A 25,855-nucleotide genomic window follows, 5' to 3' on the forward strand; every position below is an offset into this window, starting at 1 on the left:
TATATAAACGACAATTTTCAAAGCTTGTAATTCTTTATCATTTTGACTAGGACCTCCCTCATTTACCATTGCTAATGTTATCGATAAAATTGACTGCGATCAATTTCAATTCTCTTTATATCTGAATAACCATTCAGTACCTAATAATCCTTCGATCACCAAGTCGAATTTCAATTTGATTTCAATTTCAAACGGCATCATCTCAATTGTAACCGCAGGTTTAAAGCTCTTATCGCTAAAATATTTTACTAAACTTCTTGACATTCCTTAGCCATAAGAACGCTTGCCAATTTAGAACCGAGCAGTCCTACAAAAGAAACGAATATAAAACCAAAACATATTTGTATAATCTCAATGCAATTTTAGTTTTGAAAGAGAATAATCAAGCAAAGTGAACAGCAAACCTAATAATCAAACAGAGCTATGCTGATTGAATAATTAAAGGCTGAATTATTTAGTTCACATTTGCTAGTAAGTTAATTGAATTAATACTCGATATATTTATATAATTTAATAGAACTAGTTCTTGTAATTTAATGCATCACAAAGAGAGCAGTAACATATGTAATTTTTTTGTTTATACTGTTTGATATTTGCATGCCATTAACTAGCAAGATACTTTTCAGCATTTCATTTTATATATGTCACAGCAATAAATCATCAGCATGTAAATATATATATATATATATATATATATGTAAATATACCTTCTGCAAGTTGGATAATTCGGCACAGGATGGTTTATTATACACCTGAAATAATAAAACATAAAATATTAATGCAACATTTTTTTATAATCATCATACACACAAATAACCTAAATTGGGTAAGAACACAACTCACTCGATTCTATTTTGTATTAATGTACTCACAAAGTTTTAACTCACAAATTTTTTTTAAAAAAACTTATAAAATGTGTGTCTTCTTTAATTTGTAAAAACATTATTAAGTTTGTAACCATCCATTACACCGATTTGTTGATGTAAGTTATGTTAAGAGGTTTCATGTTGCTATTTAGATTCTAAATTACTTGTCTTGTTTTAACGAGGGTCGTTTGAAAAGTCCGTGCAAAAATAAAAACTACTTAATTTTTTGGGGTAAACCTTTTTTATTTTTCAACATAGTCTCCTTTTAGGCTTATACACTTCGTCCAACGCTGCTCTAGTTTGTTGATCCCTTCCGAAAAATAGGATTTGTCCAAGTCTGAAAAATAGCCATTCGTTTCTGCAATCAACTCCTCGTTTGAATAAAATCTTTTTCCCGCCAGCCACTTCTTCATATTGGGGAACAAATAGTAGTCCGAGGGAGCCAAATCTGGAGAATAGGGGGGATGTGAAACGAGTTGGAACCCTATTTCCATTAATTTTGCGACCACAACTCCTGAGGTTGAGCTGGTGCGTTGTCGTGATGGAAAAGGACTTTTTTGTGGGCCAATCGTGGGCGTTTTTCTTGCAGCTCGGTTTTCAAACGGTCCAATAACGATGAATAATATGCACCTGTAATAGTTTTACCCTTTTCCCGATAGTCGATGAGGATTATTCCTTGCGAATCCCAAAAGACAGTCGCCATAATCTTTCCGGCCGAAGGAACGGTCTTCGCCTTTTTTGGCGCAGATTCCTCCTTGGTAACCCATTGTTTAGATTGTTCTTTGTTCTCAGGAGTGTAGTGATGTATCCATGTTTCATCCACAGTGACGAAACGACGCTTAAAGTCCTGCGGATTCTTCTGGAACAGCTGCAAACCGTCCTTGCTACACTTCACACGATTTCGTTTTTTGTCAAGCGTGAGCAATCGCGGCACCCATCTTGCGGATAGCTTTGTCATGTCCAAATGTTGATGCAAAATATTATTTACCCGTTCATTCGAGATGCCCACAGCACTAGCAATCTCACGCACCTTCACTCTTCTGTCATCCATCACCATATCATGGATTTTATCAATGATTTCTGGAGTAGTAACCTCAACAGGGCTTCCAGAACGTTTAGCGTCACTTGTGCCCATATGGCCACTCCGAAAATTTTGAAACCACTTATAAACTGTTCTAACCGAAGGTGCAGAGTCACCATAATGTTTATCAAGCTTCTCTTTAGTCTCCTCAGGCGTTTTGCCTTTCATAAAGTAGTGTTTAATCAACACACGAAATTCTTTTTCGTCCATTTTTTTGAAAATCACTCGACTTCCTCGATTCAAACGAATGCCAAACACAAAGAAATAGACCGATCTGGCTGAAACTTGGTGTGTGTTCTTCCAAGAGATGCTACTAACTAAACATAACCTCGATACGCGCCAGTAGTGCTATCTCTCTGACTTTGCACGGACTTTTCAAACGACCCTCATACATTAATGTATTCCAAGATTCTTCTTATGTTGTGTGTTTATGATTTATTTATTTATTTTTGGGTTTTAAACAAATTTAAATTTAGTTAGTTTCTGTTCATCAATCAATTTATTTCTTTCTTTTAATCAGAAGATGTATACACCTTATATGGAAGTCTACCACAGCTTCTCTGACGAGAACTGCTCTAAAACTAATTTTTCGAAAAAGAAAAAATTATAAATATATGTGTAATGAATATAAGACGTTTACAGAAAATTGTAAGAAAAAGGATTTTTTTAAAATCTTTAAAAAGCAAAAAATTAGTGTGTAAAATGGTACATAACGTTTTGGAATTGGTTTTAAATGTGGAATTTAAATTGTAGGAATGGCTCTGTTCTATTAAAATCCAGATAAATCAGTCGGAAATGTTAATACCACCCTCCAAATGCTGTATAATGCGTGGGAATAAAAAATGACAAGAAATTATACGCCACGTTTTAAATATCTTATGGAAACAGAAGATGGTAACTAAGGATTGAAAAGTTGCTGTAAATACTCGTCATTACCGTAAAGGAAGGGAAATAGTAGGAATCGTACATCGATTACATCGAAAATCACAGATGTATCTTTGTCTTATGTGTGGCTAGCGAGATATATTGAAGAATCATCATTAAGGAGGATAATTAGGATAGTTGAGGAACGGCTGAGAAAAAGAACAGCATGATTTCCACAGGAAAAGGGATTGGGACAGATTTTTAAAAAAGTGGATTTTTTTTTTTTTAAAACTTAACCTAATCACTAATTATGGAAGAAAATGGAGTAGGCAGGGCTCTCAGTTTTCTAACAACAGCCTTTTAGCGAGCGATCGCTCGGAATGTGGTAAGAACCAAGTCTAAGAACTATAGACCCTGGAATTTGCATCATATAATAGCATCAGACGGGCGCCACGGTAGCCGAACGGTTAGAGGCGAGACCTGCGAAGCTAATGTTGTGTATTGTGGTACTGGGTTCGATTCCCCGGTCTTAGGCCTTGGATTTTATTTAATGGTTAATAAAAGAAATTTACACTAACGTATGTTTGCTAATCGTCTCCGTCCACGACCTAATTGGTAGAGCCCGCCTGAAAAAATAGGCGATTACTTGACTAGTTTAATAGTATCAGACAAGGCTGCAGCTAGAAATGACTTACTCTAAAAATTAGCTAGAAAAGTAGCTTTAAATTGAGCCAAAACTAAGCTGGTTTTGAAACTTGAGTTCTGTTCAATTTTTATTGCTCGAATTCGCCGGCGATCTAGTTAGTTAGTCGTAGAATCTCCAGTTTAATCTCTACATTCTAAAACGAGAGCTGGAGAAAGTGGTGATCATGTTCAGCCCTGATAAAAGTAAAAAAAATCATGAAGATCAGCAAGATAGTAGTACCAGGAGTAAAGCATACTTAACAGCGAAAAGCTGGAACAGGTTCCAGGTGATTTAAGCACCCTGGGAGGTTTCTACCTGGACAAACCAGAATATATATAGACGGGGAGTTTAAGGAGATGAAGGGTTAAGCAGGGTGGTCATTTCTCTCATTATCCCGAAAAAGAAAAAAACAAAAAAACCAAGAAGTCCACATTCAGGTCAACATTGTACCTATTTTTGCAAGACCTAGACACTTAAAAGAGAACAAAATAGCTAGATGTAAAACGCCGAATTGAGCTAACTTAGACAAGTTGAAAGTTACAACTAAAAAGAGCAAGTTTAGAAATACTACGGTTACAAAGTTAGGACTAGCCTTGATATCTAGCCAGAAAAAGTTTGTTTTTTTTGGAAGAACAAAGATGTTTCGAATGGTAAACATTCGTCTGGTAAAAAAAGAAAAGAAAAAGAGAAGCAACTAGGCTAGAGTATACGAAAGGAGACTATGAGCAAGAAGTGAAGGAAGCTGTACGCTCGAGGAATTGAGTGAGAAAGGAGATGGAAACTGGTACACAGGACAGGAAGATTTGGTCCTTGCTGTGCAGGGCGCCTCACACTATTTGGCGGTAAGATTAGGATAATGATAATGATGATGACCTTTAACTGTCCTTTATCATACATAATACTCAGGGCGATAATTTATGCTGACATGGTTGTCTTCAGAGGAAAGTAAATCCAAGTATTCTCCCCTCCTCTCAAAATCCCATTAATCAGATTTTTTAAAAAAATGTTCAAAATAAAAAATGCTGTTGACTAGTTTAATAAAAAATAGGCGATTACTTGACTAGTTTAATAGTATCAGACAAGGCTGTAGCTAGAAATGACTTACTCTAAAAATTAGCTGGAAAAGTAGCTTTAAATTGAGCCAAAACTAAGCTGGTTTTGAAACTTGAGTTCTGTTCAATTTTTATTGCTCGAATTCGCCGGCGATCTAGTTAGTTAGTCGTAGAATCTCCAGTTTAGTCTCTACTTACAAGTAAATGTAAAGTAGAGTAATGGCTATTTTTTTCAGGCTGGTTTCACCAAATTAGAGGCAATATACGAAGGCAACTAGCATACATACTTTACGACAAAGTTTTCTTAATTAAACATTAAATAAAATCCAAAGCCTAGAGACCGGGAATCGAACCCAGTACCACAATACAAGTTAGCTTTGCAGGTCTCACCCTCTAACCGCTCGGCTATTGTGGCGCCTTACACTTGCAGTATATACACAAAGTTTTAAGCAATCATGGTCATTTAAAGAAATCTTTAAAAAAAGTTTCAAAAATAACATGCCTAAATGTTTTTCACAAAGTATCTTATTTTACAGCATTTTAGGCAATTTTACCTGAAGTACTAGGTGTCAGATATTATTGAAGGATCTCCTTACTCTGCCATTAACATAAATATATGAGCCGTTCGCAGCACAACTCGATTAACTCCATAAAACACAAAAATGTGGAGAAATGCGATGAAATAATGTACATTGTTTTTTTTTTAAATTCCTCTTTATAATATAAATTTACCGCCATCATTCAGCGCCTACTACTTGAATTTGAGTTTAATTGTGGTAATGATTTACATTAGAGCACGGAGTTAAATAAAAATTGCTTCTGAAATAAGCAATATTTATTATTCAATAGTCAATAAATTTTTTGGTCGTTTAATGATGTTAATCCAAAAGCTATGACTGAACCGAGTGATTTGACCACTTAAATCTAAGTTATTCCAAAAAGTGGAGTTAATCGATTAATCTTAGACGAATATTTCCAGCTAAATTTCAATTTAGAAAATTTGAGATGATTTAGTAACAAACTAAAACTTCCCTCTCATTAGGAAATCTATTAAATTTATAGCTAATAAAAAAAATGGCCATTTAATTAAAAATGACATTGATAAATGATATTTTAAATAATTTCGTTTACAAAGTTAATAAAGGAAGAATACACAGAAAGGAAAGCATACTAACAGGTTAAGTCAGTTCCCAAGGTACGGGTTAACTTGTTAGGATGAAAAATGCTGGATTTAACTTAGGAAGACTTTTTTTTAAGTTCTTCGCTGCTTTAGTAAAATAGAGTTAAAATATGAGGTTGAAAACTCAGAGGATTAGGTGACGCAATAAATTTTAAAAGAAAATGATTGTAAATTACTTTAATATTTTGTTCACTTAAGATATGCACTCAAATGCAGTTGAGTTTATAAATTGTATGGGTTGTGATTTAATTTTTGAAGTTTTGCTGCTCGTTTGTAAAGTAATTGCAGGAAGTTAAAGTTAGAAGTTGAAACCTATTTCTTTAGTCACAATTGAGTTATTTTATTTTAATTTTTTTCCTGTGATACAAAGTAAAAGTCAGTATTAAGATTGTACTCAAATTTTAATTGCAAATATAAATTTTGAGATGCCTGTGAGTCCTAAAAAAAGAAGAGATTTTTACAAAAAAAAATCAGTGAGACTATGTGAGGTGTGTATAGACAGCCTAGCAATCAATCAATGCCACTTTAATTAAGTTTCATCAGTGTCACTTTAACTAAGTTTCATCAGAGTCACTTTAATTAAGTTTCATCAGTGTCACTTTAACTAAGTTTCATCAGTGTCACTTTAACTAAGTTTCATCAGAGTCACTTTAATTAAGTTTCATCAGTGCCACTTTAATTAAGTTTCATCAGTGTCACTTTAATTAAGTTTCATCAGTGTCACTTTAATTAAGTTTCATCAGTGTCACTTTAATTAAGTTTCATCAGAGCCACTTTAATTAAGTTTCATCATTGCCACTTTAATTAAGTTTCCTCAGTGCCACTTTAATTAAGTTTCATCAGTGTCACTTTAATTAAATTTCATCAGTGTCACTTTAATTAAGTTTCATCAGTGTCAGTTTAACTAAGTTTCATCAGAGTCACTTTAATTAAGTTTCATCAGTGCCACTTTAATTAAGTTTCATCAGTGTCACTTTAATTAAGTTTCATCAGTGTCACTTTAATTAAGTTTCATCAGTGTCACTTTAATTAAGTTTCATCAGTGTCAGTTTAACTAAGTTTCATCAGAGTCACTTTAATTAAGTTTCATCAGTTCCAATTTAATTAAGTTTCATCAGTGTCACTTTAACTAAGTTTCATCAGAGCCACTTTAATTAAGTGTAGATTAAATAAAACTTTTCTGGGAAACTTCCACTTATCAATTCACCATTTTCCATGTTTATTTGCGAATGGTTGGTTGTGAAACACTCATTTTCATTAATAATTTACAAATTCTCAGGTAAGTTTAAGAAATGTCAGTTCAAAACACATATTTATCAAAACTATTCTTTGAGTTTCGATCCGTTTTACCAAAAAAATTTAATTCTTATTAACAGTATTTAATTTGTATAACCACATTTTATAATCAAAGGGCATTACGCGAAAAATGGATTACCTCACTCTAACCGAGAGTCGTTTAATAGAATTTTACAGAAAATAAAATGTTTTAATCAAAAGTTAAGCATCTATTTGTGCACTATGGCTTACAAAGTTAAAAATAAAATCAATAAAGGGAAAGTAATAGTGCTAAAATTGTGATAATTTATTAAATTTTCACTTACCAAAATTGAGTGTACAGTTGTGTAGGATAAACTGTAATCTAAGTAAAACTTTTTTGCTTGGATAGTTTTTAGATACAGTTCTAACTAATCGCTTTGAGTAGTATTAAAACAAATAAAACTGAAACTAAAGAAATAGTGGAAAAGTACTTAAAGTCCATGGTATGTAACTTAAGGCAAAAGACTAAAACTAAATAAAAGTTTGTGGAAGAAAAAAAGAGTATTAGTTTTGCCGCATTAACTTATATTGTGGAAATTGTAACTTGCAAATAAACTTTTGGACTAATAAACAAATACAAAAAAAATTTATTTAAATGTACTATTTCTGCTAGGATATTTAGTTCTACAGAATGATGTAGAGGCGCCACAATAGCCGAACAGGTTACAGGAATGACCCGCAAAGCTTAAGAAGTATTATTGTGTTACTGGGTTCAATTCCTAGTCTAAGCCTTGGATTTTAATTAATATTTAATTTGAGAATTTAATAGTTAAGTACAATTGTTAGTTGCTTCCATCTAGGACATCTAATTTGGTAGTTGGACGTAAAGCACGCCTGAAAAAAATAGGCATTACTTTACTGATTTGTCTTCTTCTAGGATGATTTATTGATGCAGTGGATATCCAAGTATGGGTTCCAGATTTCCGTTATTAATCTCGGTACAGACCTTTTAGAAAGCAAAAGCAGTTCAGTAACTACGGGGAACAAGAAGTGCAAGAAGAAGCTTTATAAAAGATTTAAAGTCATTAACCCTTCAGCCGTCACGTCGGGTCATATTGACCCGACTCATACTTTCAAGCCTTCTATTTTAATAACTATAAGGGCTGGGTTCGCGAAATTTTTATTTATCTCTTTTTGACGTATTTTGATTGAGATGGCATAGGATTTTTTCCCTCCGCCTGCTGTACGGGCTCGAACCAGCAATTTTGACCCGAGGTGACGGCTTGTGTCATTCATTTCTTAGTGTTTTGACCCGAGGTGATTCCTTGAGTAATATTTTTCTCCTCCAATAAAACTGTTTCCGAAGCAAGTAATTCTTTAATTTTATTCAATAAAAGGAATTTTTTTTTATTGTTATTGCTACTAATAATATTGTAGGAGTATCAAAGTGGCCTTGCCGCCGAGGGTGATGTAGCTATTGTCCGTGGAGATTGTTCTGGGAGTTGAGTGACCGAAGTCTATCTATGGTGTCTTATGTACCCAAAAAATCAAGAGCAGTAATTTTGTTATCTACAATGCACAGCGATAGATCCATTGTCAGCGGAACAGGGAACAAAAATAAACCCGAAATTATAACTTTTTGCAATGCTACCAAAGGAAGGGTACACACTGATGACCAACTTTGTGCAAATTATTCTGTAGGAAGAAATACAATTAGATGGCCCCTGGCCATTTTTTACCACTTACTTAATGTGTCAAGCATTAATGCGTATATCACATGTAAAAATAATGCTCAACTTAAAAATATAAACTTCAAAATGGACCGATGCACCTTCCTCAAAAGTTTGGGGCATCAATTATTGCGAAACGTCATTATCAGAAGGTCGCTGAGCACCGTGATCCCACGGAATTTGAAGGTGAGGATCAATATTTATCTGTAAGAAGAAAGCGCAACAATTCTTCCGATTGCAACAAATGGAGAAGACATTCCTAACCCTAAAAAAACGAAGAAGATGCCCACATATGCCCTAGTACAAGGGACAATAAATATCCTACTTTTTGCAGTAACTGTAAAAATTACATATATAAGATACACTCAGTAACTATTTGCACTAACTGTAGAAATAATTGTAATTAATTAACTGTTTTAATTTTAATTGTAAACTGTCAATATTTTCTCTGTTTTTCATTACATGCTAAGCAGCACCTCATTTAGAAATTACATCTTTATGTTATTGATTTTATTTTAATTTGTATTTCTGTATTATTAAAGTATAAATAAATGTTTTGTCTTCGATTTCTATTCCCTATAACGTGATATTAGTTAGTTTTTCCTTTTTATTTAATAGTTTTTAATGCTGGGTCAACATGACCCGAGGTGACGGCTTTTGGCACTTCACATAAGGTGACGGCTCAAGGGTTAAGAAAGGAGATGAGTGCAGAGGTGATGTCAGAGGTTAGTAAAGGTGCTTTAACAATAATTGTTATAATTATTATAAATGAAGGTGTTAAAAAAAGGCCAAAAACAATTATAAAAACTGACTGAAATCAATATTTTGAGAAGTAAAAGACAAAAAGTTTCCACAATTATAACTCGCAGCCTCTTTTAGCTTAGTCATATTATATTCATTCAAATTGATCTTTTCCACTCGTACATTATTTATAATAAGAAATCCTTCTTTTCATTTTAAACATTTATTTTGATATTAAACTGCCTATTGTTTCATCTTCTCTACCTTTAGAAATATTAAGTCCCAGTTGGCCAAAGTAAACTTCTATAAACTTCTTCAAAACACAATAAACCTTCACAAACTAGAAGTTTTTATTTTTACCAATTTTATTGACTGATCCTTTATTATTAAACATATTTCATCCTCCTCACCTTTTCCTTACAATATCAAACCAACTTTTCCTTTTTCATTTCTTTTTTTAATATAAGTTATAAGATTCAAAGCACCAATCTTGAAAGGCTCCCAAGAAATCAGAAAAGATTATTGTAAGCTACTGATATTAAATAATTAAACATTACTCATGTTTAATATTTATGATATTTGCGAAAAAATGAAATATTTTGGGTAAATGATTTTTTTTTTTTTTTTTTTTGGCGCATCGACGACTATGGTCATTAGCGCCCCTAGAGCTGTGTTCTTTTCTCGGACTAGGATGGCACTTGTCTCTCCACCCGATTAGCGTCCAACCAATATCTCATCCAGTGAGGCATGGCGGAGCCCCGGGTAATCCGACCTAGGTCCACACTTCCCTTCATAGGTTATCGGTCCAGCCGACAAGAGGGAGTGCGGGTGCCCAGTAGTGCCATCCTCCTCTTACCAAACTCATTCGTCTTGTCTCAGTTTTATTCACCACCTAAAGGCTATTTGCATCTATTATTCTTTCCCAAACTATTCTAGCTATCATTTTTGAACTTTGGGGTGTAGTACTCTTATAAATATTCCTACACCCTTTAAAATATACTAAGCCTAGCTATATGTACAATATTTACACTCATTTATACCTACATTCTTCTTAATTAAAACATTCATGCTTATAAATACACTCTCGCTGATAAATACACTCACGCTGATCAATACTCTCACACGGATAAATACATTCATGCTTATAAATACACTCACGCTGATAAATACATCCATGCCAAAAATGCATTCATACCTCGTCCATCCAAAGGGTAGAGTACTCGATATTCCTCTCCCCTTTTGTTAAACTTACCTAACTAACCTAACCTAATCCTAAATCTTATGATAAAATCCAATTTTCTTCAAAAATGCAAATAGCCTTTTTTTTTTTTATAAGAAGACCCTTCTTCTAGCACTGCACGCAAATCATCTGGCAGACCTGCTTGAACTCTATGTTGACGCAGTGTCTGGCACTCTTCCAACACATGTGCCACAGTAAGCCTTTCATTGCACCATGAGCACCTCGGTCTTCTAGTTCCAGTGAGAAGATACCCATGGGTCACTCGGGTGTGTCCAATCCTCAGCCTCGTAATTATTACCGATTCTCGCCGCGGGAAACTCTCACCTGTTGAGCGTTGCACACGTGGTTCAATGTCTTTCAATTTTTCATTTACGCAATCCCACTGATGCTGCCATTTCCTAATTATTTTTTCTTTAATGTGAGCTTTTAGTTCAGTGGGTCGGACAGGGATGAATTTTTATTTTATACATAATCATTTTTGTTTTTCAGTTAGATTTAAATTTCATTAAATCATTTTGAATAATATGAGAATAAGAATAAATTAAAAATGTTACTTTAATTAAAAATTAAAAATGAATAAATTAATAATATTTATTCCAAAAAAATAAGCATTAATCCTTTCTACAGATAAATAAAACAAGGTAGACGAAAATAAATCCTGTAGTAATTAAGCAAAGTTTAGAAGGAGAACGCAGTAAATCTTTTTAGAAGTGGTCTATGGAATAAGATCATTTATTGCTGACTGAGAGCAATATTTTTGCTAAGAGAAATCTTTAAGAGGTTGTTTCTCAGGTTCATGCTTTGAAGGTATTCTAGAAAGTTATGCTTCAGAGATTCTCAATAGATTGCAAATTTTGAAGCTTTAATTAAAAAAAAAAAATATGTGATTTCTAAGCAAAATAACCACATGCTAAATTTTAAGCATTTTACTATTTTATCTTGCAGTTTTTGTTTGCGTTTATTTGTGCTACAATCAGCGCTATAAGTAACAATGATAACAGAGTAACAAATGAAGCAAACGAGTGAAGTTACTCAGCGATAACACTCCAAAACATTAGACTATTTTTTTTTTTTTTTTTTTTTTTTTTTATTAACAAGCTTATAGGTGCAACACCTTTAGCCCGGAGTTGCTACAAATGAAAAAAGAACTTAAACTACACATTCCATAAATTAAAGTAATAAAATACAAATAATAACATAATACATAGTAAACATAAAAAAATACATAATAGAGGTGATGAAAAAACTAAGGAAGAAAAAACATAAAAAAATAAAAAGAAAAAAGGATAACCCGAATAACATCATTCGTTCATCAAGAAACTTTTAATCTTTACAGCCTCAGAAACATAGTTATAAACATCACACATTTGCAATTTAGACCCAATTGATAACAAAGTCTGGTACTGATGTTGGGGAGGTGACAAGGAATCAATATACTTTTCTAAGTAATATGTACGTAAGACTTGGTAGACGGGGCAGTCAAATAGAAAATGGATTAAAGAATCGGGGGCCAAGTCATGGCACAGACTGCAGATACTATTACTGTCAAAAACATATTTAATGCCATTACAGTACAGAGTTGCAATTTTAAGGTTTGCTAATCTTAACTGAAGTACAATCCTTACTAAATTAATTGAACAATTCCAATCTAAATAATTCTCTGTTAGGCCTAAGGCGCTTAAATTTCTGTACTGTGCATTAAATCTGCAAGAATCTACAACATAATGGATGTCTTCACTTAAACACATATTTTTAAATTGTAATATTAGATTCTTGAGCTCTTGTTTAATGACCCGTTGGTCCAAGGATCGTAAAATTTCTGCCGAACCTATAGGTGTTAAGAAGCTATTCAATTTAGATATCCAGTTATACTTACAAAAAGCACCCTGTAAATGTTTTTGGTAAAGAACATCAAAGCAGATTCTGGGCAGTCTTCCTGAAGGCATTTTCAGAATTTTTAATAAAAAATTCAACATTAATTTAAAAACGGCTACTTTCAATGGGTTAAGTCCAAATTCTAATCTAATAAAACTATTAGGGGTGGACATATTTAAATTCAAGATACGCTTTATAAATTGGAGCTGTACTTTCTCAATTTGATTAACATAATCGACTGCCCAAATCTGTCCAGCATATAACAAAGTTGAAGTAATAAAAGCATTAAGCAATTTCTTTCTAACTTTATTACTAGTTACTCGAGACTTCATTAGAATATTACGAACTTTCCAAGAGGCCAATTTCCCTTTTGCCATAAAATGGTTACAAGCTTGATAAAAACTTCCGGTCGAACTAAACGGTAAACCTAGGTAAGTGAATGATTTCACGATATCTAATCTTTCTTTATTAAGTATGACAGGCCGGAATTTTTTTTGCCGAGTGCTCTTTGAAAAGTAAACTATTTTGGTTTTTTGTGCGTTAACAGTAAGATTATTTTCATTACAATATTCTTCTAAAATCACCAAGTTATGCTGCAAGTCAATTACAGAGCTAGAAAAGATTACAATATCATCTGCATAACACATCAATAGCAAGCGATTGTTCCCATTTAAAAACAAACCGGAAGCACCTTTTGATCTAAAAAACTGAGCAATATCAGATATGAAAAAGTTGAAAAGTAAAGGCGATAAAGGCTCGCCTTGCAGAACACCGCAAGTTACATCAATGTCAGCAGTATTCCCTAGTCTAGTGTTTACACTCATTTTAGCCTTATCATATAAATCTTTAATAATCCTTGTCACCTTGGTTCCAACTCCCAACTTTATAAGTTTAGACCATAGAAGATTGTGATCTATAGAATCAAAGGCTCGCTTTAGATCCACAAACACCGCAAAAAAAGGGGAGCCAGACATAAGCCTCAGGGAGACAATGGAGGAAAGCACAAACAGATTATCAGCACATCCCCTATTCGCACGGAAACCACTCTGCTCTTCCGGCAACAACGACGAACTCTCCGCCCAACCCTCCAGTCTTCTTAACAGAATAGAAGTAAATAATTTCGAAAGAGTATTCATCAAAGAGATTCCACGATAATTGGAAGGATCTGCCCCCACTCCTCCCTTATGCAACATCCTCGTATTAATCAGAGCCCAGGACCTTGGAAGTTTTTCCTGATAGAGAATCTGGTTGAACATATTCAGAACGTAGTGCTCCCAGCAGGGCGGAAGGTTGCAATAGAAATCATATGAGATGAGATCCCTACCTGGAGATTTACCAGACTTGCTACTCTTTAAAGCTAATTGCAGTTCATCCAAAGAAATGACATCTTCTAACTGCTCATTTACATAAGTGGGACGTAAATCCATTAATTTCGGTTTAGGTATGAAATATTCCGAATAATATTGAAACCAAGTTACTGGATCAATTTCTGATTTTTCAGTTTTAATAGGAGATAGTTCGCGAATTGTTGACCAAAACTCTTTTGGATCATTAACGGTTGATAGTTTATCGATAACTATCTTTTGGGCCACTTTCTTCTTATATTTCAATAGATTCCTATAAAAGTTACGTTTATCAATGAACTGATCCAACAATAGTTTTTCACCCCTTTCTCTCCTCCAAAGTTTATATGAATAAATCAATGCTCTCTTGGCCATCAAACAATCCTCATCAAACCAGCTATTACTTCTAAACTTAAATGTTGAAACAGTATTAATTTTTCGAAAAGAAATCATATTTAATGAAGATGCAGTTTCTTCAATAGAAGATATTAAATTTAAATACAGATCATCAATACTATTACTATTGAAGTAAATTCGATTGTTCGAGGCCATTAATAGAGCATAGTTGGCTTTCAAATTGTCATGCCATAAAATTTTCTTTGAAAAAAGTGGGTTGGAAATTAGACTATTAGTCACTTTCTTCACTTGAGAGGAGCTCACGAGGCCACTGTCTTTTAAGACGTCTTGACCGGGTGATCAGGAAGAGTTCTTGAAGAAAGATTTTGAGGTAGAGGATTTATATGAGATTTCAGGCTGAAGTGGAGTTTTCTGTATCTTGTTTTCAGCGAGTTGTGCGACAAAAGGAATGTTAAGGTCAGTGTGTATAGTCAGGTGTCAGGAGACATAAAATGGAGCGTTCTTGTTTTTTTTTTTTTTGCTTTTATTGAGATTCATACGACAGCATAGAGATAAATGCAACATGTTAAACAGATGACTTGAAATAGTCCATCAAGCACGCACTGTCATGACTTGACCGTCAACGACGGCCATCCAGCGATGGCTACAGGAGATTTGCACCTATCCAGTTGACGCTAAAATACGCAGTTTGATTGCGTGGCTACCGATGCTCAAACGTCTTGAAGGTTTAGATAGGAGGGTAGAGGTTGTGAGAAGGATTGGTGTGAGTGACTGGTTGGGAATGGAATTTTAGGCGATGACAGAGACGAAAGAAATGTTAAGATTATTGTAACTTTTTTGTTTCCTAATTTAAGGCAAACTATCCTTCCACACGTTTACCTAAACCACACTCTTATTCCTTCAACAGATTGTATTCAGTAACTAGGACTCTTCAAGGACAAACGCCTGAGTGGGAATCCACATACTAGACTTAACCGGAAAGAACTAAACAGACGATTCAAACTTCACGATACACGATCGAAACTTTCATTAAACGAACGACTTATCTAAACCATGATACATAAACCTGTCTGGACATGCTGAATTTAACTCTGGGATCCAGCCAAAGCTTTCAAAACCACTTCGTCGAATTGCTATTGCTCCTTACTCTGTTTTTAAACTCTACCTTGCACCGAGAGATCTTCCTTGTTCCCTAATGTTTCTGCAGCTGCAAGATCCCGCAATGCCAATTTCCACGCTTCAATTTCCTCACATCTTAACCCCTCTAGATTCCCCAACTTACTGCATTACCACGAAATCCTCAAAGAAGGTTGAAGCACCAGGTTAGCCACTTAATCTTCTTATTGAAGTAAGTAAATACTCCATGCTACTCACGAATTTATACATATGTATAATGTTATATCAGCTTTACTTGTTGCAGAGATGAACTGCAGTTGTGAAAAAAATAGACTTATACAGGGTGAATACTAGTAAGTAATGTCCATAGGCCTACTGTGTGTAGTACATCTAAAGTGGAGTTCAATGACGTATTGGCCAACTTCATATTTTCCTCTGTTCTTGAGTAACGTCACTTTACATTTTTTTTCTAAAATCATTACTTTTTCCAATAAAAATGTTATTACTCAGAAAGTTTTAGCCCGAATTCGATTCTGATGACACGGTTAGAAAGACAGATAAATTTTCTAAAAATTGATACCATTTTGAAGCATCGAAATTTTTGAGAAAACTCATTCGGCTCTTATATGATCATTATCAGACCTAGGTGCTGGCACTTTTTAGTAAAAGTTTCCTTGTTTAATGGGCTTTCAAACGGTATATCATTTTCCAGGATTCCTTTTATCTTCGTATGAGAAATTACGTTTGTTTTACAAGAAAACGTGTTCACGAGCACTCAACAGTGTTAGTTTATCAAGTTGTTTAATACATTGAAAACTCTTTTAGATGAACCAGTAGTCAATTTTTAAAGTAGATTGTCTTAAAATAAGGAAGTCAAAGGTTACAAATTGCACTTTAAAAACATTTACTTCTGATCTTACTGAAATATTTGAGAAAACGTTAGGAAATATTTTAAACTATTATAAGGATCACATAAGTGGCCTAATGAGTTTTCTCAAAAAATTTCGATTACTTTTATTTTTCCAGTATCCAGGAGGAAGATTGAGGCGATTTGGAGAATAACTTATGCTTCAAAATGGTGTCAATTTAAACATTGTTCTATAAGTAAAATAATTAGAATTCAAAGAAGGAGTTTATTATAACAATAACGTGTTAATGAGAGAGGAATATTCATTTAAATTTCGCAACCATGTTTTTAGATTAGGGCGAGAAAGGAGGTGATATAAAAGATTCAAACTTTATGCTACTACTGAAAAATGAAGATTCATGGAAATACTTCGTCACGACGATTGTTTTCAATTTTGCATTTTCCCATCATTGTCCTTCCAGCGACGAGTGGAAAACAAAAAATTGTTTTATCCCTCAGACACATAAAACTTTTCCATTTTAAAGGGTTTTCTTTGTTTCACTGTTATAACGGAAAGTATTGGCAACGTCTGAAATCCTCTACTTCTGTATTTACTAAAATAATGCAAAATGGATCTGGAAAAAAAGAAATAAAAATGGCGTTAAATTGGTCACAAAAAAATATATTGTAGTTAACCGGAGTTCTTTTTCTTCTACTTCTTTTTAATTAAATAATTATTGTTTTAAAAAATAAAATGTACAAAAATAGCGATGTATTTTTTTTTTTTTATGATTTAGGGCGCGTCAACATTTAAGGTTATTGGCGCCCGGAGCTTTTTTCAGTGCACTGCCGGCCTCCATACAGTGTTCTCTCGTTACAGACAACACTGTCCATCACCGGACAGTGAGCTGTAAGAAGCTCCTAGGAAGAGAAAATTGAAGGGTCAGCAGCTGGATTCGAACCCGGGACCTCCGCGTGGGAGTCCAGTATGCTAACCTCATAGCTAATCCCTTCCCTGATAATAATGTTTGATAAAACTCTTAACTAGTACGAGGTGTGTTCAAAAAGTAACGGGAATTTTCGTTTTTTGAAAAAAATATTTATTTATTCATCTACATTAATATTGTCGCCTTCAAAGTAGTCCCCTTCGCATACAATACACTTGTGCCAGTGCTTTTTCCAATCCTCGAAACACTTCTGAAACTCGATTTTTGTGATAGCTTTCAGCTCTTTCAGCGATTCGCTTTTAATGTCATCTATGCTTGTAAAACGACGGCCTTTTAATGTTCTCTTTATGTTTGGAAATAGAAAAAAGTCACATGGAGCCATGTCTGGCGAATATGGAGGCTGGGGCATCGTTAAAGTTTTGTTTTTGGCCAAAAATTCACGAACAAGCAATGAAGTGTGAGCAGGTGCATTATCGTGGTGCAAAATCCATGAATTGTTTTGCCACAAATCCGGGCGTTTTTTTCGGATTGCTTCACGCAAACGGCGTTGAACTTGTAGGTAGTACTCCTTATTGATTGTTTGACCTTGTGGCAAGAATTCATGATGCACTATGCCATTAAAATCGAAGAACACAGTGAGCATAACCTTCACATTCGACCGCACTTGTCGAGCCTTTTTCGGTCTTGGCGATCCAGAATGCCTCCACTGGGACGATTGAGCCTTAGTTTCGACATCATATCCGTAAACCCATGTTTCGTCACCTGTTACAACACGTTTCAGTAGATCCGCATCGTTGTCGACTTCATTGAGTGACTCTTGAGCAACTTCCATTCTCCGCTGTTTTTGTTCGAAATTCAACAATTTTGGAACAAATTTTGCTGCCACACGTTTCATACCCAAAACATCCGAAAAAATTTCATGGCATGAGCCAATTGATATGGCAACATCATCAGCGACTTCTCTGATTGTGATTCGGCGATCGTTCATAACCATTTCTTTCACTTTTTTCACGTTTTCATCGGTTGTTGATGTGCTTGGACGTCCAGGTCGTTCGTCATCTTCAACGTTTTCGCGGCCATCTTGGAAACGCTTATACCACTCGTAAATCCTTGTTTTACTCATAGCAGACTCACCATATGCCTTTATTAACATTTCACACACTTTATTACACTTTATTTCATTTTTTACGCAAAATTTAATACAAATTCTTTGATCCATTTTTTTTAACAAACAAAAATCGCCAAGCTCGAAAAACACGTCTAACCTTAACGGCTGCCACTTAAGAAGTAAACAATGAATATTACTGAAAATTTTATCGTACTTCAGGGGCATGTGTACCAACATAATAAAAAAAAAATTTTACAATCAGACTCTCCAAACCCGCGAAATTTAAAAATTCCCGTTACTTTTTGAACACACCTCGTATTTTATTTATTTTTTGTAATTTAAGGGCACGCTCAGCATCTGAAGTTGTTTTTTGGCAGTGCACTGGTGATCTCTCCGACTTACAGTGAGATGTAAGTAACCCCTTGAGGAGGAGATAATATTAAGGGGCAACAGCTGGATTCGAACCCCGCGATCTCTGCGTTGGAATCCAGTATTCGCTAAACATTCCCGTTAATCTAATCTCTCTCTTTAATATGGTTTATTATTTAAAAATGCATCTTTCAAGTTATTCATTTTTAATTTTTTTAATCTTCTATTGGAATTGCAACTGCAACAAGCAAATGTGGTACACGATAAAAAAAAATACGCGAAAATCACGAGTGGAGGAGGCACCCAGTGGTTATAATGCTCTCACGATAAGAGTAGATCACGAGGGCCATCTTCTCTTCAATCTCCTTGGAGGATTACCTGGTAATATGGAGGAAGATAGGTGTTCTATGAGAGGGTTAGGATGAGCTGCTGTAGAGTGGAATGAAATTTGAGAAAACGAGTGTTAGCAAGATCTTGTAATGAAAGGGATTTTGAGATCATTATGAATGGTGAGGTTAGTTACATAGAACGGAGCGTTTAGAAGTTTTCGAAGTATTTTTGGACTGTAATGTCTGGAGGCGTAGTGAGTTGGAACGGTTTAATCGATCCCCCATACTACTTCGATGCTGTATGACCAAATAGTTCGCAGTAACTGTAGATATAAGAGTCTTTTGTTAGGTTAGGTTAAGTTTCGAACGTTTGTCAAGTAGTCTAGCACTGAAGTTATTCACTTCCCATGACATTATTGAAAAAGTCTTCTTTCTTTATTAAAAAATGCTTTTTCTCAAGATAACTTTTTGTTTTTTGGAAGAAATTAGTCAAGTTTCTTTTAAACTCTTCTTTTTTCTTTTTTTTTTATTCGAGAGACTTCACAAATATTTTTTTTGGGAAGGAGGGAAAGCTAAAAATAAAATAATCTTTATGGTTACCAAACAATACGAGGTGTGGCTATTAAATAACGAGACTATTGCTGTAAAACATTTTATTTTAAATTTAAACATATTTAGTTATTATCACCTTCAATATACACCACTCCCCTATCCCTACAACGCTCCATGCGAATTTACCATTGTTCGGAACAGTGCTGGAAGTCTTTTTCTGTGAACTCCTGCATGACGCTTGCGGCTTTTTCTTTCACAGCTTCAACGGACTGAAATCGTGTACCTTTTAATGCAGATTTTACTTTGGGGAACAGATAAAAGTCACATGGGGCCAGGTCAGGCGAATAAGGCGGATGGCCCTAAAACTTGACAGACAATGCAGTGTGAGCTGGCGCGTTGTCTTGATGGAGAACCCCGTGACTTGTTCTTCCACAAATCGGCTCGTTTTTTCCTTACTCTTTCACGGAGTTGATGTTGATCAACGGTAGTGATGTTGATTAATTATAATCGATATTTTCATCCGTTTTGGACGTGGAAGGGCGACCCAGGCGGCCATCATCTCCGACGTCTTCTCGACCATCTTGGAAACGCTTGAACCACTCAAAAACTCGCGCAACTCATTAACATTCATCGCCATAAACTTGTTTTAATAAAAGATAAGTTTCAGTAGCGGTTTTACCAAGCTTTGATGTGAAATTCCACGATAATTCTTAGCTCTACTACATGTGTAGCATCATGTTTTCGGCAAAACGAAACTAACACCTCTTACACAAACGATGGTTCCGGTCAGACAGATTTCGCTACAAATAAATAAGACGCTTTAATCGAAAGAAAAGGCTTTTCTCTGCACTGCTGGCTCACGCATAGTTCTTCTGTTGCAGCAGCAGTCTCGTTATTGAATAGCCACACCTCGTATTACTTGAATGCGCCAATCATTTACAGCCGCACTACATTAAGAACGTCTTAATGTACGATGGTCGTTTGAAAAGTCCGTGCAAAGTCAGAGAGATAGCACCACTGGCGCGTATCGAGGTTATGTTTAGTTAGTAGCATCTCTTGGAAGAACACACACCAAGTTTCAGCCAGATCGGTCTATTTCTTTGTGTTTGGCATTCGTTTGAATCGAGGAAGTCGAGTGATTTTCAAAAAATGGACGAAAAAGAATTTCGTGTATTGATTAAACACTACTTTATGAAAGGCAAAACGCCTCAGGAGACTAAAGAGAAGCTTGATAAACATTATGGTGACTCTGCACCTTCGATTAGAACAGTTTATAAGTGGTTTCAAAATTTTCGGAGTGGCCATATGGGCACAAGTGACGCTAAACGTTCTGGACGCCCTGTTGAGGTTACTACTCCAGAAATCATTGATAAAATCCATGATATGGTGATGGATGACAGAAGAGAGAAGGTGCGTGAGATTGCTAGTGCTGTGGGCATCTCGAATGAACGGCTACATAATATTTTGCATCAACATTTGGACATGACAAAGCTATCCGCAAGATGGGTGCCGCGATTGCTCACGCTTGACCAAAAACGAAATCGTGTGAAGTGTTGCAAGGACGGTTTGCAGCTGTTCCAGAAGAATCCGCAGGACTTTAAGCGTCGTTTCGTCACTGTGGATCACCCTCGGACTACTATTTGTTCCCCAATATGAAGAAATGGCTGGCGGGAAAAAGATTTTATTCAAACGAGGAGGTGATTGCAGAAACGAATGGCTATTTTTCAGACTTGGACAAATCCTATTATTCGGAAGGGATCAACAAACTAGAGCAGCGTTGGACGAAGTGTATAAGCCTAAAAGGAGACTATGTTGAAAAATAAAAAAGGTTTACCCCAAAAAATTAAGTAGTTTTTATTTTTGCACGGACTTTTCAAACGACCCTCGTATCTTGTTCACAGATTAAGCATCAAATGAATCAATGCTTGCAGAAAGACTGTTTTAAAACAAATCTAATAATTTGTAAACATTTGAAAATCATAATCAAAAGTAAATCCCTAATTCTGGTAGATCTTAGCTCGTTCACTTGACTGGTAATTATGACAAAGTACAAAGTTGGACAAGTCCTAGGAAATATTCTTTTTTAAAGACAGGGTTGTTAGTAGCTCAGTGTTTTTAGGCAACTTTTCTTTTTAATGGTTGTCCATTATAATTGTGATTTGAAATGTGTCGAAGAAGTTGTTTAAACACTTCAATAATAGTTTGGACATTAAGTTGGCCAGAAATGTGTACATAGCTTTTAACTTCTTATTCATTTTATTTTCGTTTTAACTTTGCACATTTATTTAAAAGAGAATTTCATATTTTTATTAAAAACATTTTTTTCCGAGAGTATTTTGGGAATTTATTAAAACATATTGTATTTTTTCCACAAATTCGATCGAGTCTGTTGGTTAATGAATAAATCAGTTTTATTCGAACAAGGAAAATGTCACTCATATATTACAGATCTGTTTATAAAAGATAAAATATAAAAAAATATTATTTTTCTACCGATTCCCTTCTATGAAGAAAAATAAAATTTACGTAGCATTTTCATAAAAAAAATGCACTAACTGTTCTATCCCAGCATGATCAGTATTTTCAGTCATGGTGAACTCGTAATTGCCTTTCTATTATTATATTACAACTCTGGCAACTTTTTCCTTTCTCAGCTGATACATAATTTTTTAGTTCTGGAGTGTTGGTCTGTAAAATCATGTATCAATGATTGACACTGAATTCCTCATAATTTCGTCTAAGTCGAGTTCACGCTATTCGAACCTAATTATTACAACTTTTTTTTTAACCTGTTTTAATCACTAGTATTTTTATAATGCTCTAATGGTCATATAATTATAAGCGATTCTGAATTAAATAATATATACTATAAGATTAGATTAGATTATCTGGGAGAGATCTATGCCCCACGGCACCGCAGCTACCAACAGGCTTATTATGCCTTCCCTAAAGTCTAGTAGATGAAACCTCCCCTTCTAAGAAGGTTGAGGGCTTTCCCTACCAGTTCCTTCTGCGCTACAATCTCCTCTTTGGACTCAAGGTACCAAAGATATCGTAGCGCAGTCACTCGATTGCAAAGCCGTTTCTGGATTTCTGGTACAATCTGCACACAACGGTTCCGAGCTAATAAGTCCTATCTTGTGTGCAGGTGCTTCCTGAACCTTCCGTGCCATGTGAATAGGCCTATAATCAGAGTGATCTGATTTCTGCTCAAACCTAGAGTCACTTTGGTTCTTTGTTTGCACACAAGGGCGTAACCCTCTTGCTGTGTTTGACCCCAGGAAGCATCACCCAGTACTTTTCATGTTCTCTCCAGATCCAAGTCTCTGAGAGCTTCACGAACTGCACCCCTAGTGATCCCCAGGACTGGTTCCGGACCAATGAAGGGAGTACTAGCTCCATTCCTGGCCAACTGATCAGCTATTTCATTCCCCTTGAACCCCACATGGCCCGGCACCCACTCCGGTCGAACTTTATTGTTCCGAGCCAGTTGTTCTAGGTCTAGGGCTTTTTTACATTCCCAGACCAGGGAAGAGGTAGTTCTAAAGGAAGAGAGGGCCTTCAGTGCCGCTTGTCTGTCCCGAAAAAAATGCAAATCTCCCTATTTCTAAGATTAATTCGCAGATTTTCCCCAGCGCAAGCTTTAATGGCAAAAAACCTCGGCCTGAAAGACAGTGGCATATCTCAATGACCACCTTAGGTTTAGCCCCACACACTCCAGCTCCGGTCCCATAGGCCATCTTGGAGTCATCCACATGGCTCCTCCCTTCTGGCACTGTTCTGTCCAGTTTACCCTCCATTCAGTCCTCGATCTGAGAATCACCTGAAACGGAGTCTCGAAACTGTATCTAGGGCAGACGCTGCCCCCAACCATGTCTATGGCTGGCAAAGGGTCGACTTTGTCTGTAATATATATGCTATAATAATATAAAATATTATTATAATATATATTTCTTATCACTGTCACAAATAGAAAGAAGTTTACTTAAAACTTAAAATAACTTATTTGGAAAAAATAAAATACTTTTCTTGTTTTACGCAATAAATTAGCTGTTAAGTGCATCTGTGATTGTGTTCGTGTTTCCAAAACTCACCGCCCCCAAAAAAGAGAAACTCATAAATAACTTTCCAGAGTGCTTCCTCCAACTGGCCCCTTCACATATGGCGTTTTTTTTTAAAACCGTTTTTGCCTTATTTCTTAGCACACGTAATCGTGTAAACGATTTTGTAAAGAATTCAGTTCTTTATTCTCTTTCTAATAAGGATATTTATCAAACATATGTGATTATTATTTATAACTGTGATAATCTTTTACAAGTTGTAGATTTATTTTTTATTTTTATTATTAGTTTATTTAGTCATTTACAATCTTGATACATATACAAGGTGTTCATTTTAAGACTGCTCAAATGCATTTCATGCTTAAACGGTTAATCTGAGCAAAAAATGGTAGAGGAAAAATTTGTTGCCCGTCACCTCTAGCTTCAGAATATGTGACTTGATTTTATATTCCTGCCCTTGATTTTATACGCGGCTGACGCGCGACCGAAAGTGAAGGTTAGCAGTTGACCCCCATTTTCATATACACAGTTTTAAAGAGTATAAAAAGTTACGAAAGAAACCGGAAACCGCAATTTGATTTCTTTAAAATTAAAGGCGCTAGGCCATTTCAAATTCTAGTATTTATTAATCATATTTCAATTTTTTAACTTGTTATCAAAGAGAAAGAAGAGAATGTAATGTGAGTGTAAGGTGGTCCTATCTATGTCTATTGAGTCGCCAACATGGTTAAATGTGATTGCAAGGTGGTCCTATCTAAGACTTGTCAGTCGCCAACATAGTTAAATGTAAGTGTACGGTGGTCCCATCTTAAAATAACTTAGTCTTGTGAGTCGCCAACATGGTTAAATGTGAGCAACGGTGGTCCTATCTAAGTCGTGTGAGTCGTAAACATGGTCAAAGGTGAGTATAAGGTGGTCCAATATAAGTCTATTGAGTCGTCAACATAGGTAAATGTGATTGTAAGGTGATCCTAGCTAAGTCTAGTGAGTCGCCAACATGGTTATATGTGAGTGTACGGTGGTCCTATATAAGTCTAGTGAGTGTAAGGTATTCCTATCTAAGTCTAGTAAGTGGTAAACATGGTTAAATGTGAGTGAAAGGTAGTCCTATATAAGTCTAGTGAGTGGTAAACACGGTTAAATGTGAGTGTACGGTGGTCCTATATAAGTCTTGTGAGTCGTAAACATGGTTAAATAGAACCCTAAGTAGGACCTGTATAAGTCTTGTGAGTGTAAGGTGGTCCTATATACGTCTAGAGCAGTGGTTCATAACCTTTTCATAGACGCGGAACACAATTATATGTATATATTTTTCTCGCAGAACACTAACATTAAATAATTTGAAATACGGTATTTAGTAATTTTCAACCATTTATATCTTCAACATTTATAGATCTGTGCACAAAATAACGATAGTTTATAATTGAGAAAAAGAAAGTGTATAAGAGAAAAAAAGTCCATATCAATACGTGCTTCACAGTGAGAGATATAGAACGGCCATAATTTTACAGAATTTCATGACCCAAAAAATTTTCAACCCTTTAAATCTTCTACATTTATAGATCTGAGCACTAAATAACTATAGTTAATAATTGAGAAAAAAGAAGTGTACAAGAGAAGAAAATTTCATACGAATACGTGGTTCACAGAAGAGATATAGAACAGCCATAATTTTACAGAATATCATGACCCAAAAAATTTTCAACCCTTTATATCTTCTACATTTATAGATCTGTGCACAAAATAACTATAGTTTATAATTGAGATAAACAAAGTGTACAAGAGAACAAAATTCCATATCAATACGTGGTTCACAGTGGGAGATATAGAATAGTCATAATTTTACAGAATTTCATGACCCAAACAATTTTCAACCCTTTATATCTTCTACATTTATAGATCTGTGCACAAAATAACTATAGTTTACAATTGAGAAAAACAAATTGTACAAGAGAACAAAATTTCATGCGAATACGTAATTCACAGTGAGAGATACTGAACGGCCTTAATTTTACAGAATTTCATGACCCAAAAAATTTTCAACACATTATATCTTCTACATTTATAGATCTGTGCACAAAATAACTATAGTTTATAATTGAGAAAAACAAAGTGTACAAGAGATCAAAATTTCATACGAATACGTGGTTCACAGTGAGAGATATAGAACGGCCATAATTTTACAGAATTTCATGATCCAAAAAATTTTCAACCCTTTATATCTTCTACATTTATAGATATGTGCACAAAATAAC

General features: G+C 35.0%; 1 protein-coding gene and 1 long non-coding RNA gene across 6 annotated transcripts in view; both read right to left on the minus strand.

Moving 5' to 3' along the window:
• LOC141447239 (vascular endothelial growth factor receptor 1-like) overlaps positions 1-25,855 on the minus strand; it is a 534,132-nt gene that overhangs the window by 376,780 nt on the left and 131,497 nt on the right. For 3 of the 5 annotated variants that reach the window (XM_074114558.1, XM_074114560.1, XM_074114559.1), the window contains exon 2: positions 708-752. The exons of the other annotated variants lie outside the window; for them this stretch is intronic. The gene's annotated coding sequence lies outside the window, so the exon portion shown is untranslated. The remainder of the gene's footprint in view (positions 1-707; positions 753-25,855) is intronic. 5 annotated transcript variants of the gene reach the window in all.
• Positions 10,017-24,039, minus strand: LOC141447238 (uncharacterized). Its single transcript, XR_012454223.1, has 2 exons — positions 23,564-24,039; positions 10,017-16,869 (listed from the first exon to the last, which is right to left on the minus strand). It is a non-coding gene; the product is annotated as an uncharacterized lncRNA (long non-coding RNA).

The sequence above is a fragment of the Rhodnius prolixus genome, unplaced genomic scaffold (genome assembly GCF_049639745.1).
Source record: "Rhodnius prolixus isolate KJV_2025 unplaced genomic scaffold, Rpr scaffold_7, whole genome shotgun sequence".
Lineage (NCBI taxonomy): Eukaryota > Metazoa > Arthropoda > Insecta > Hemiptera > Reduviidae > Rhodnius > Rhodnius prolixus.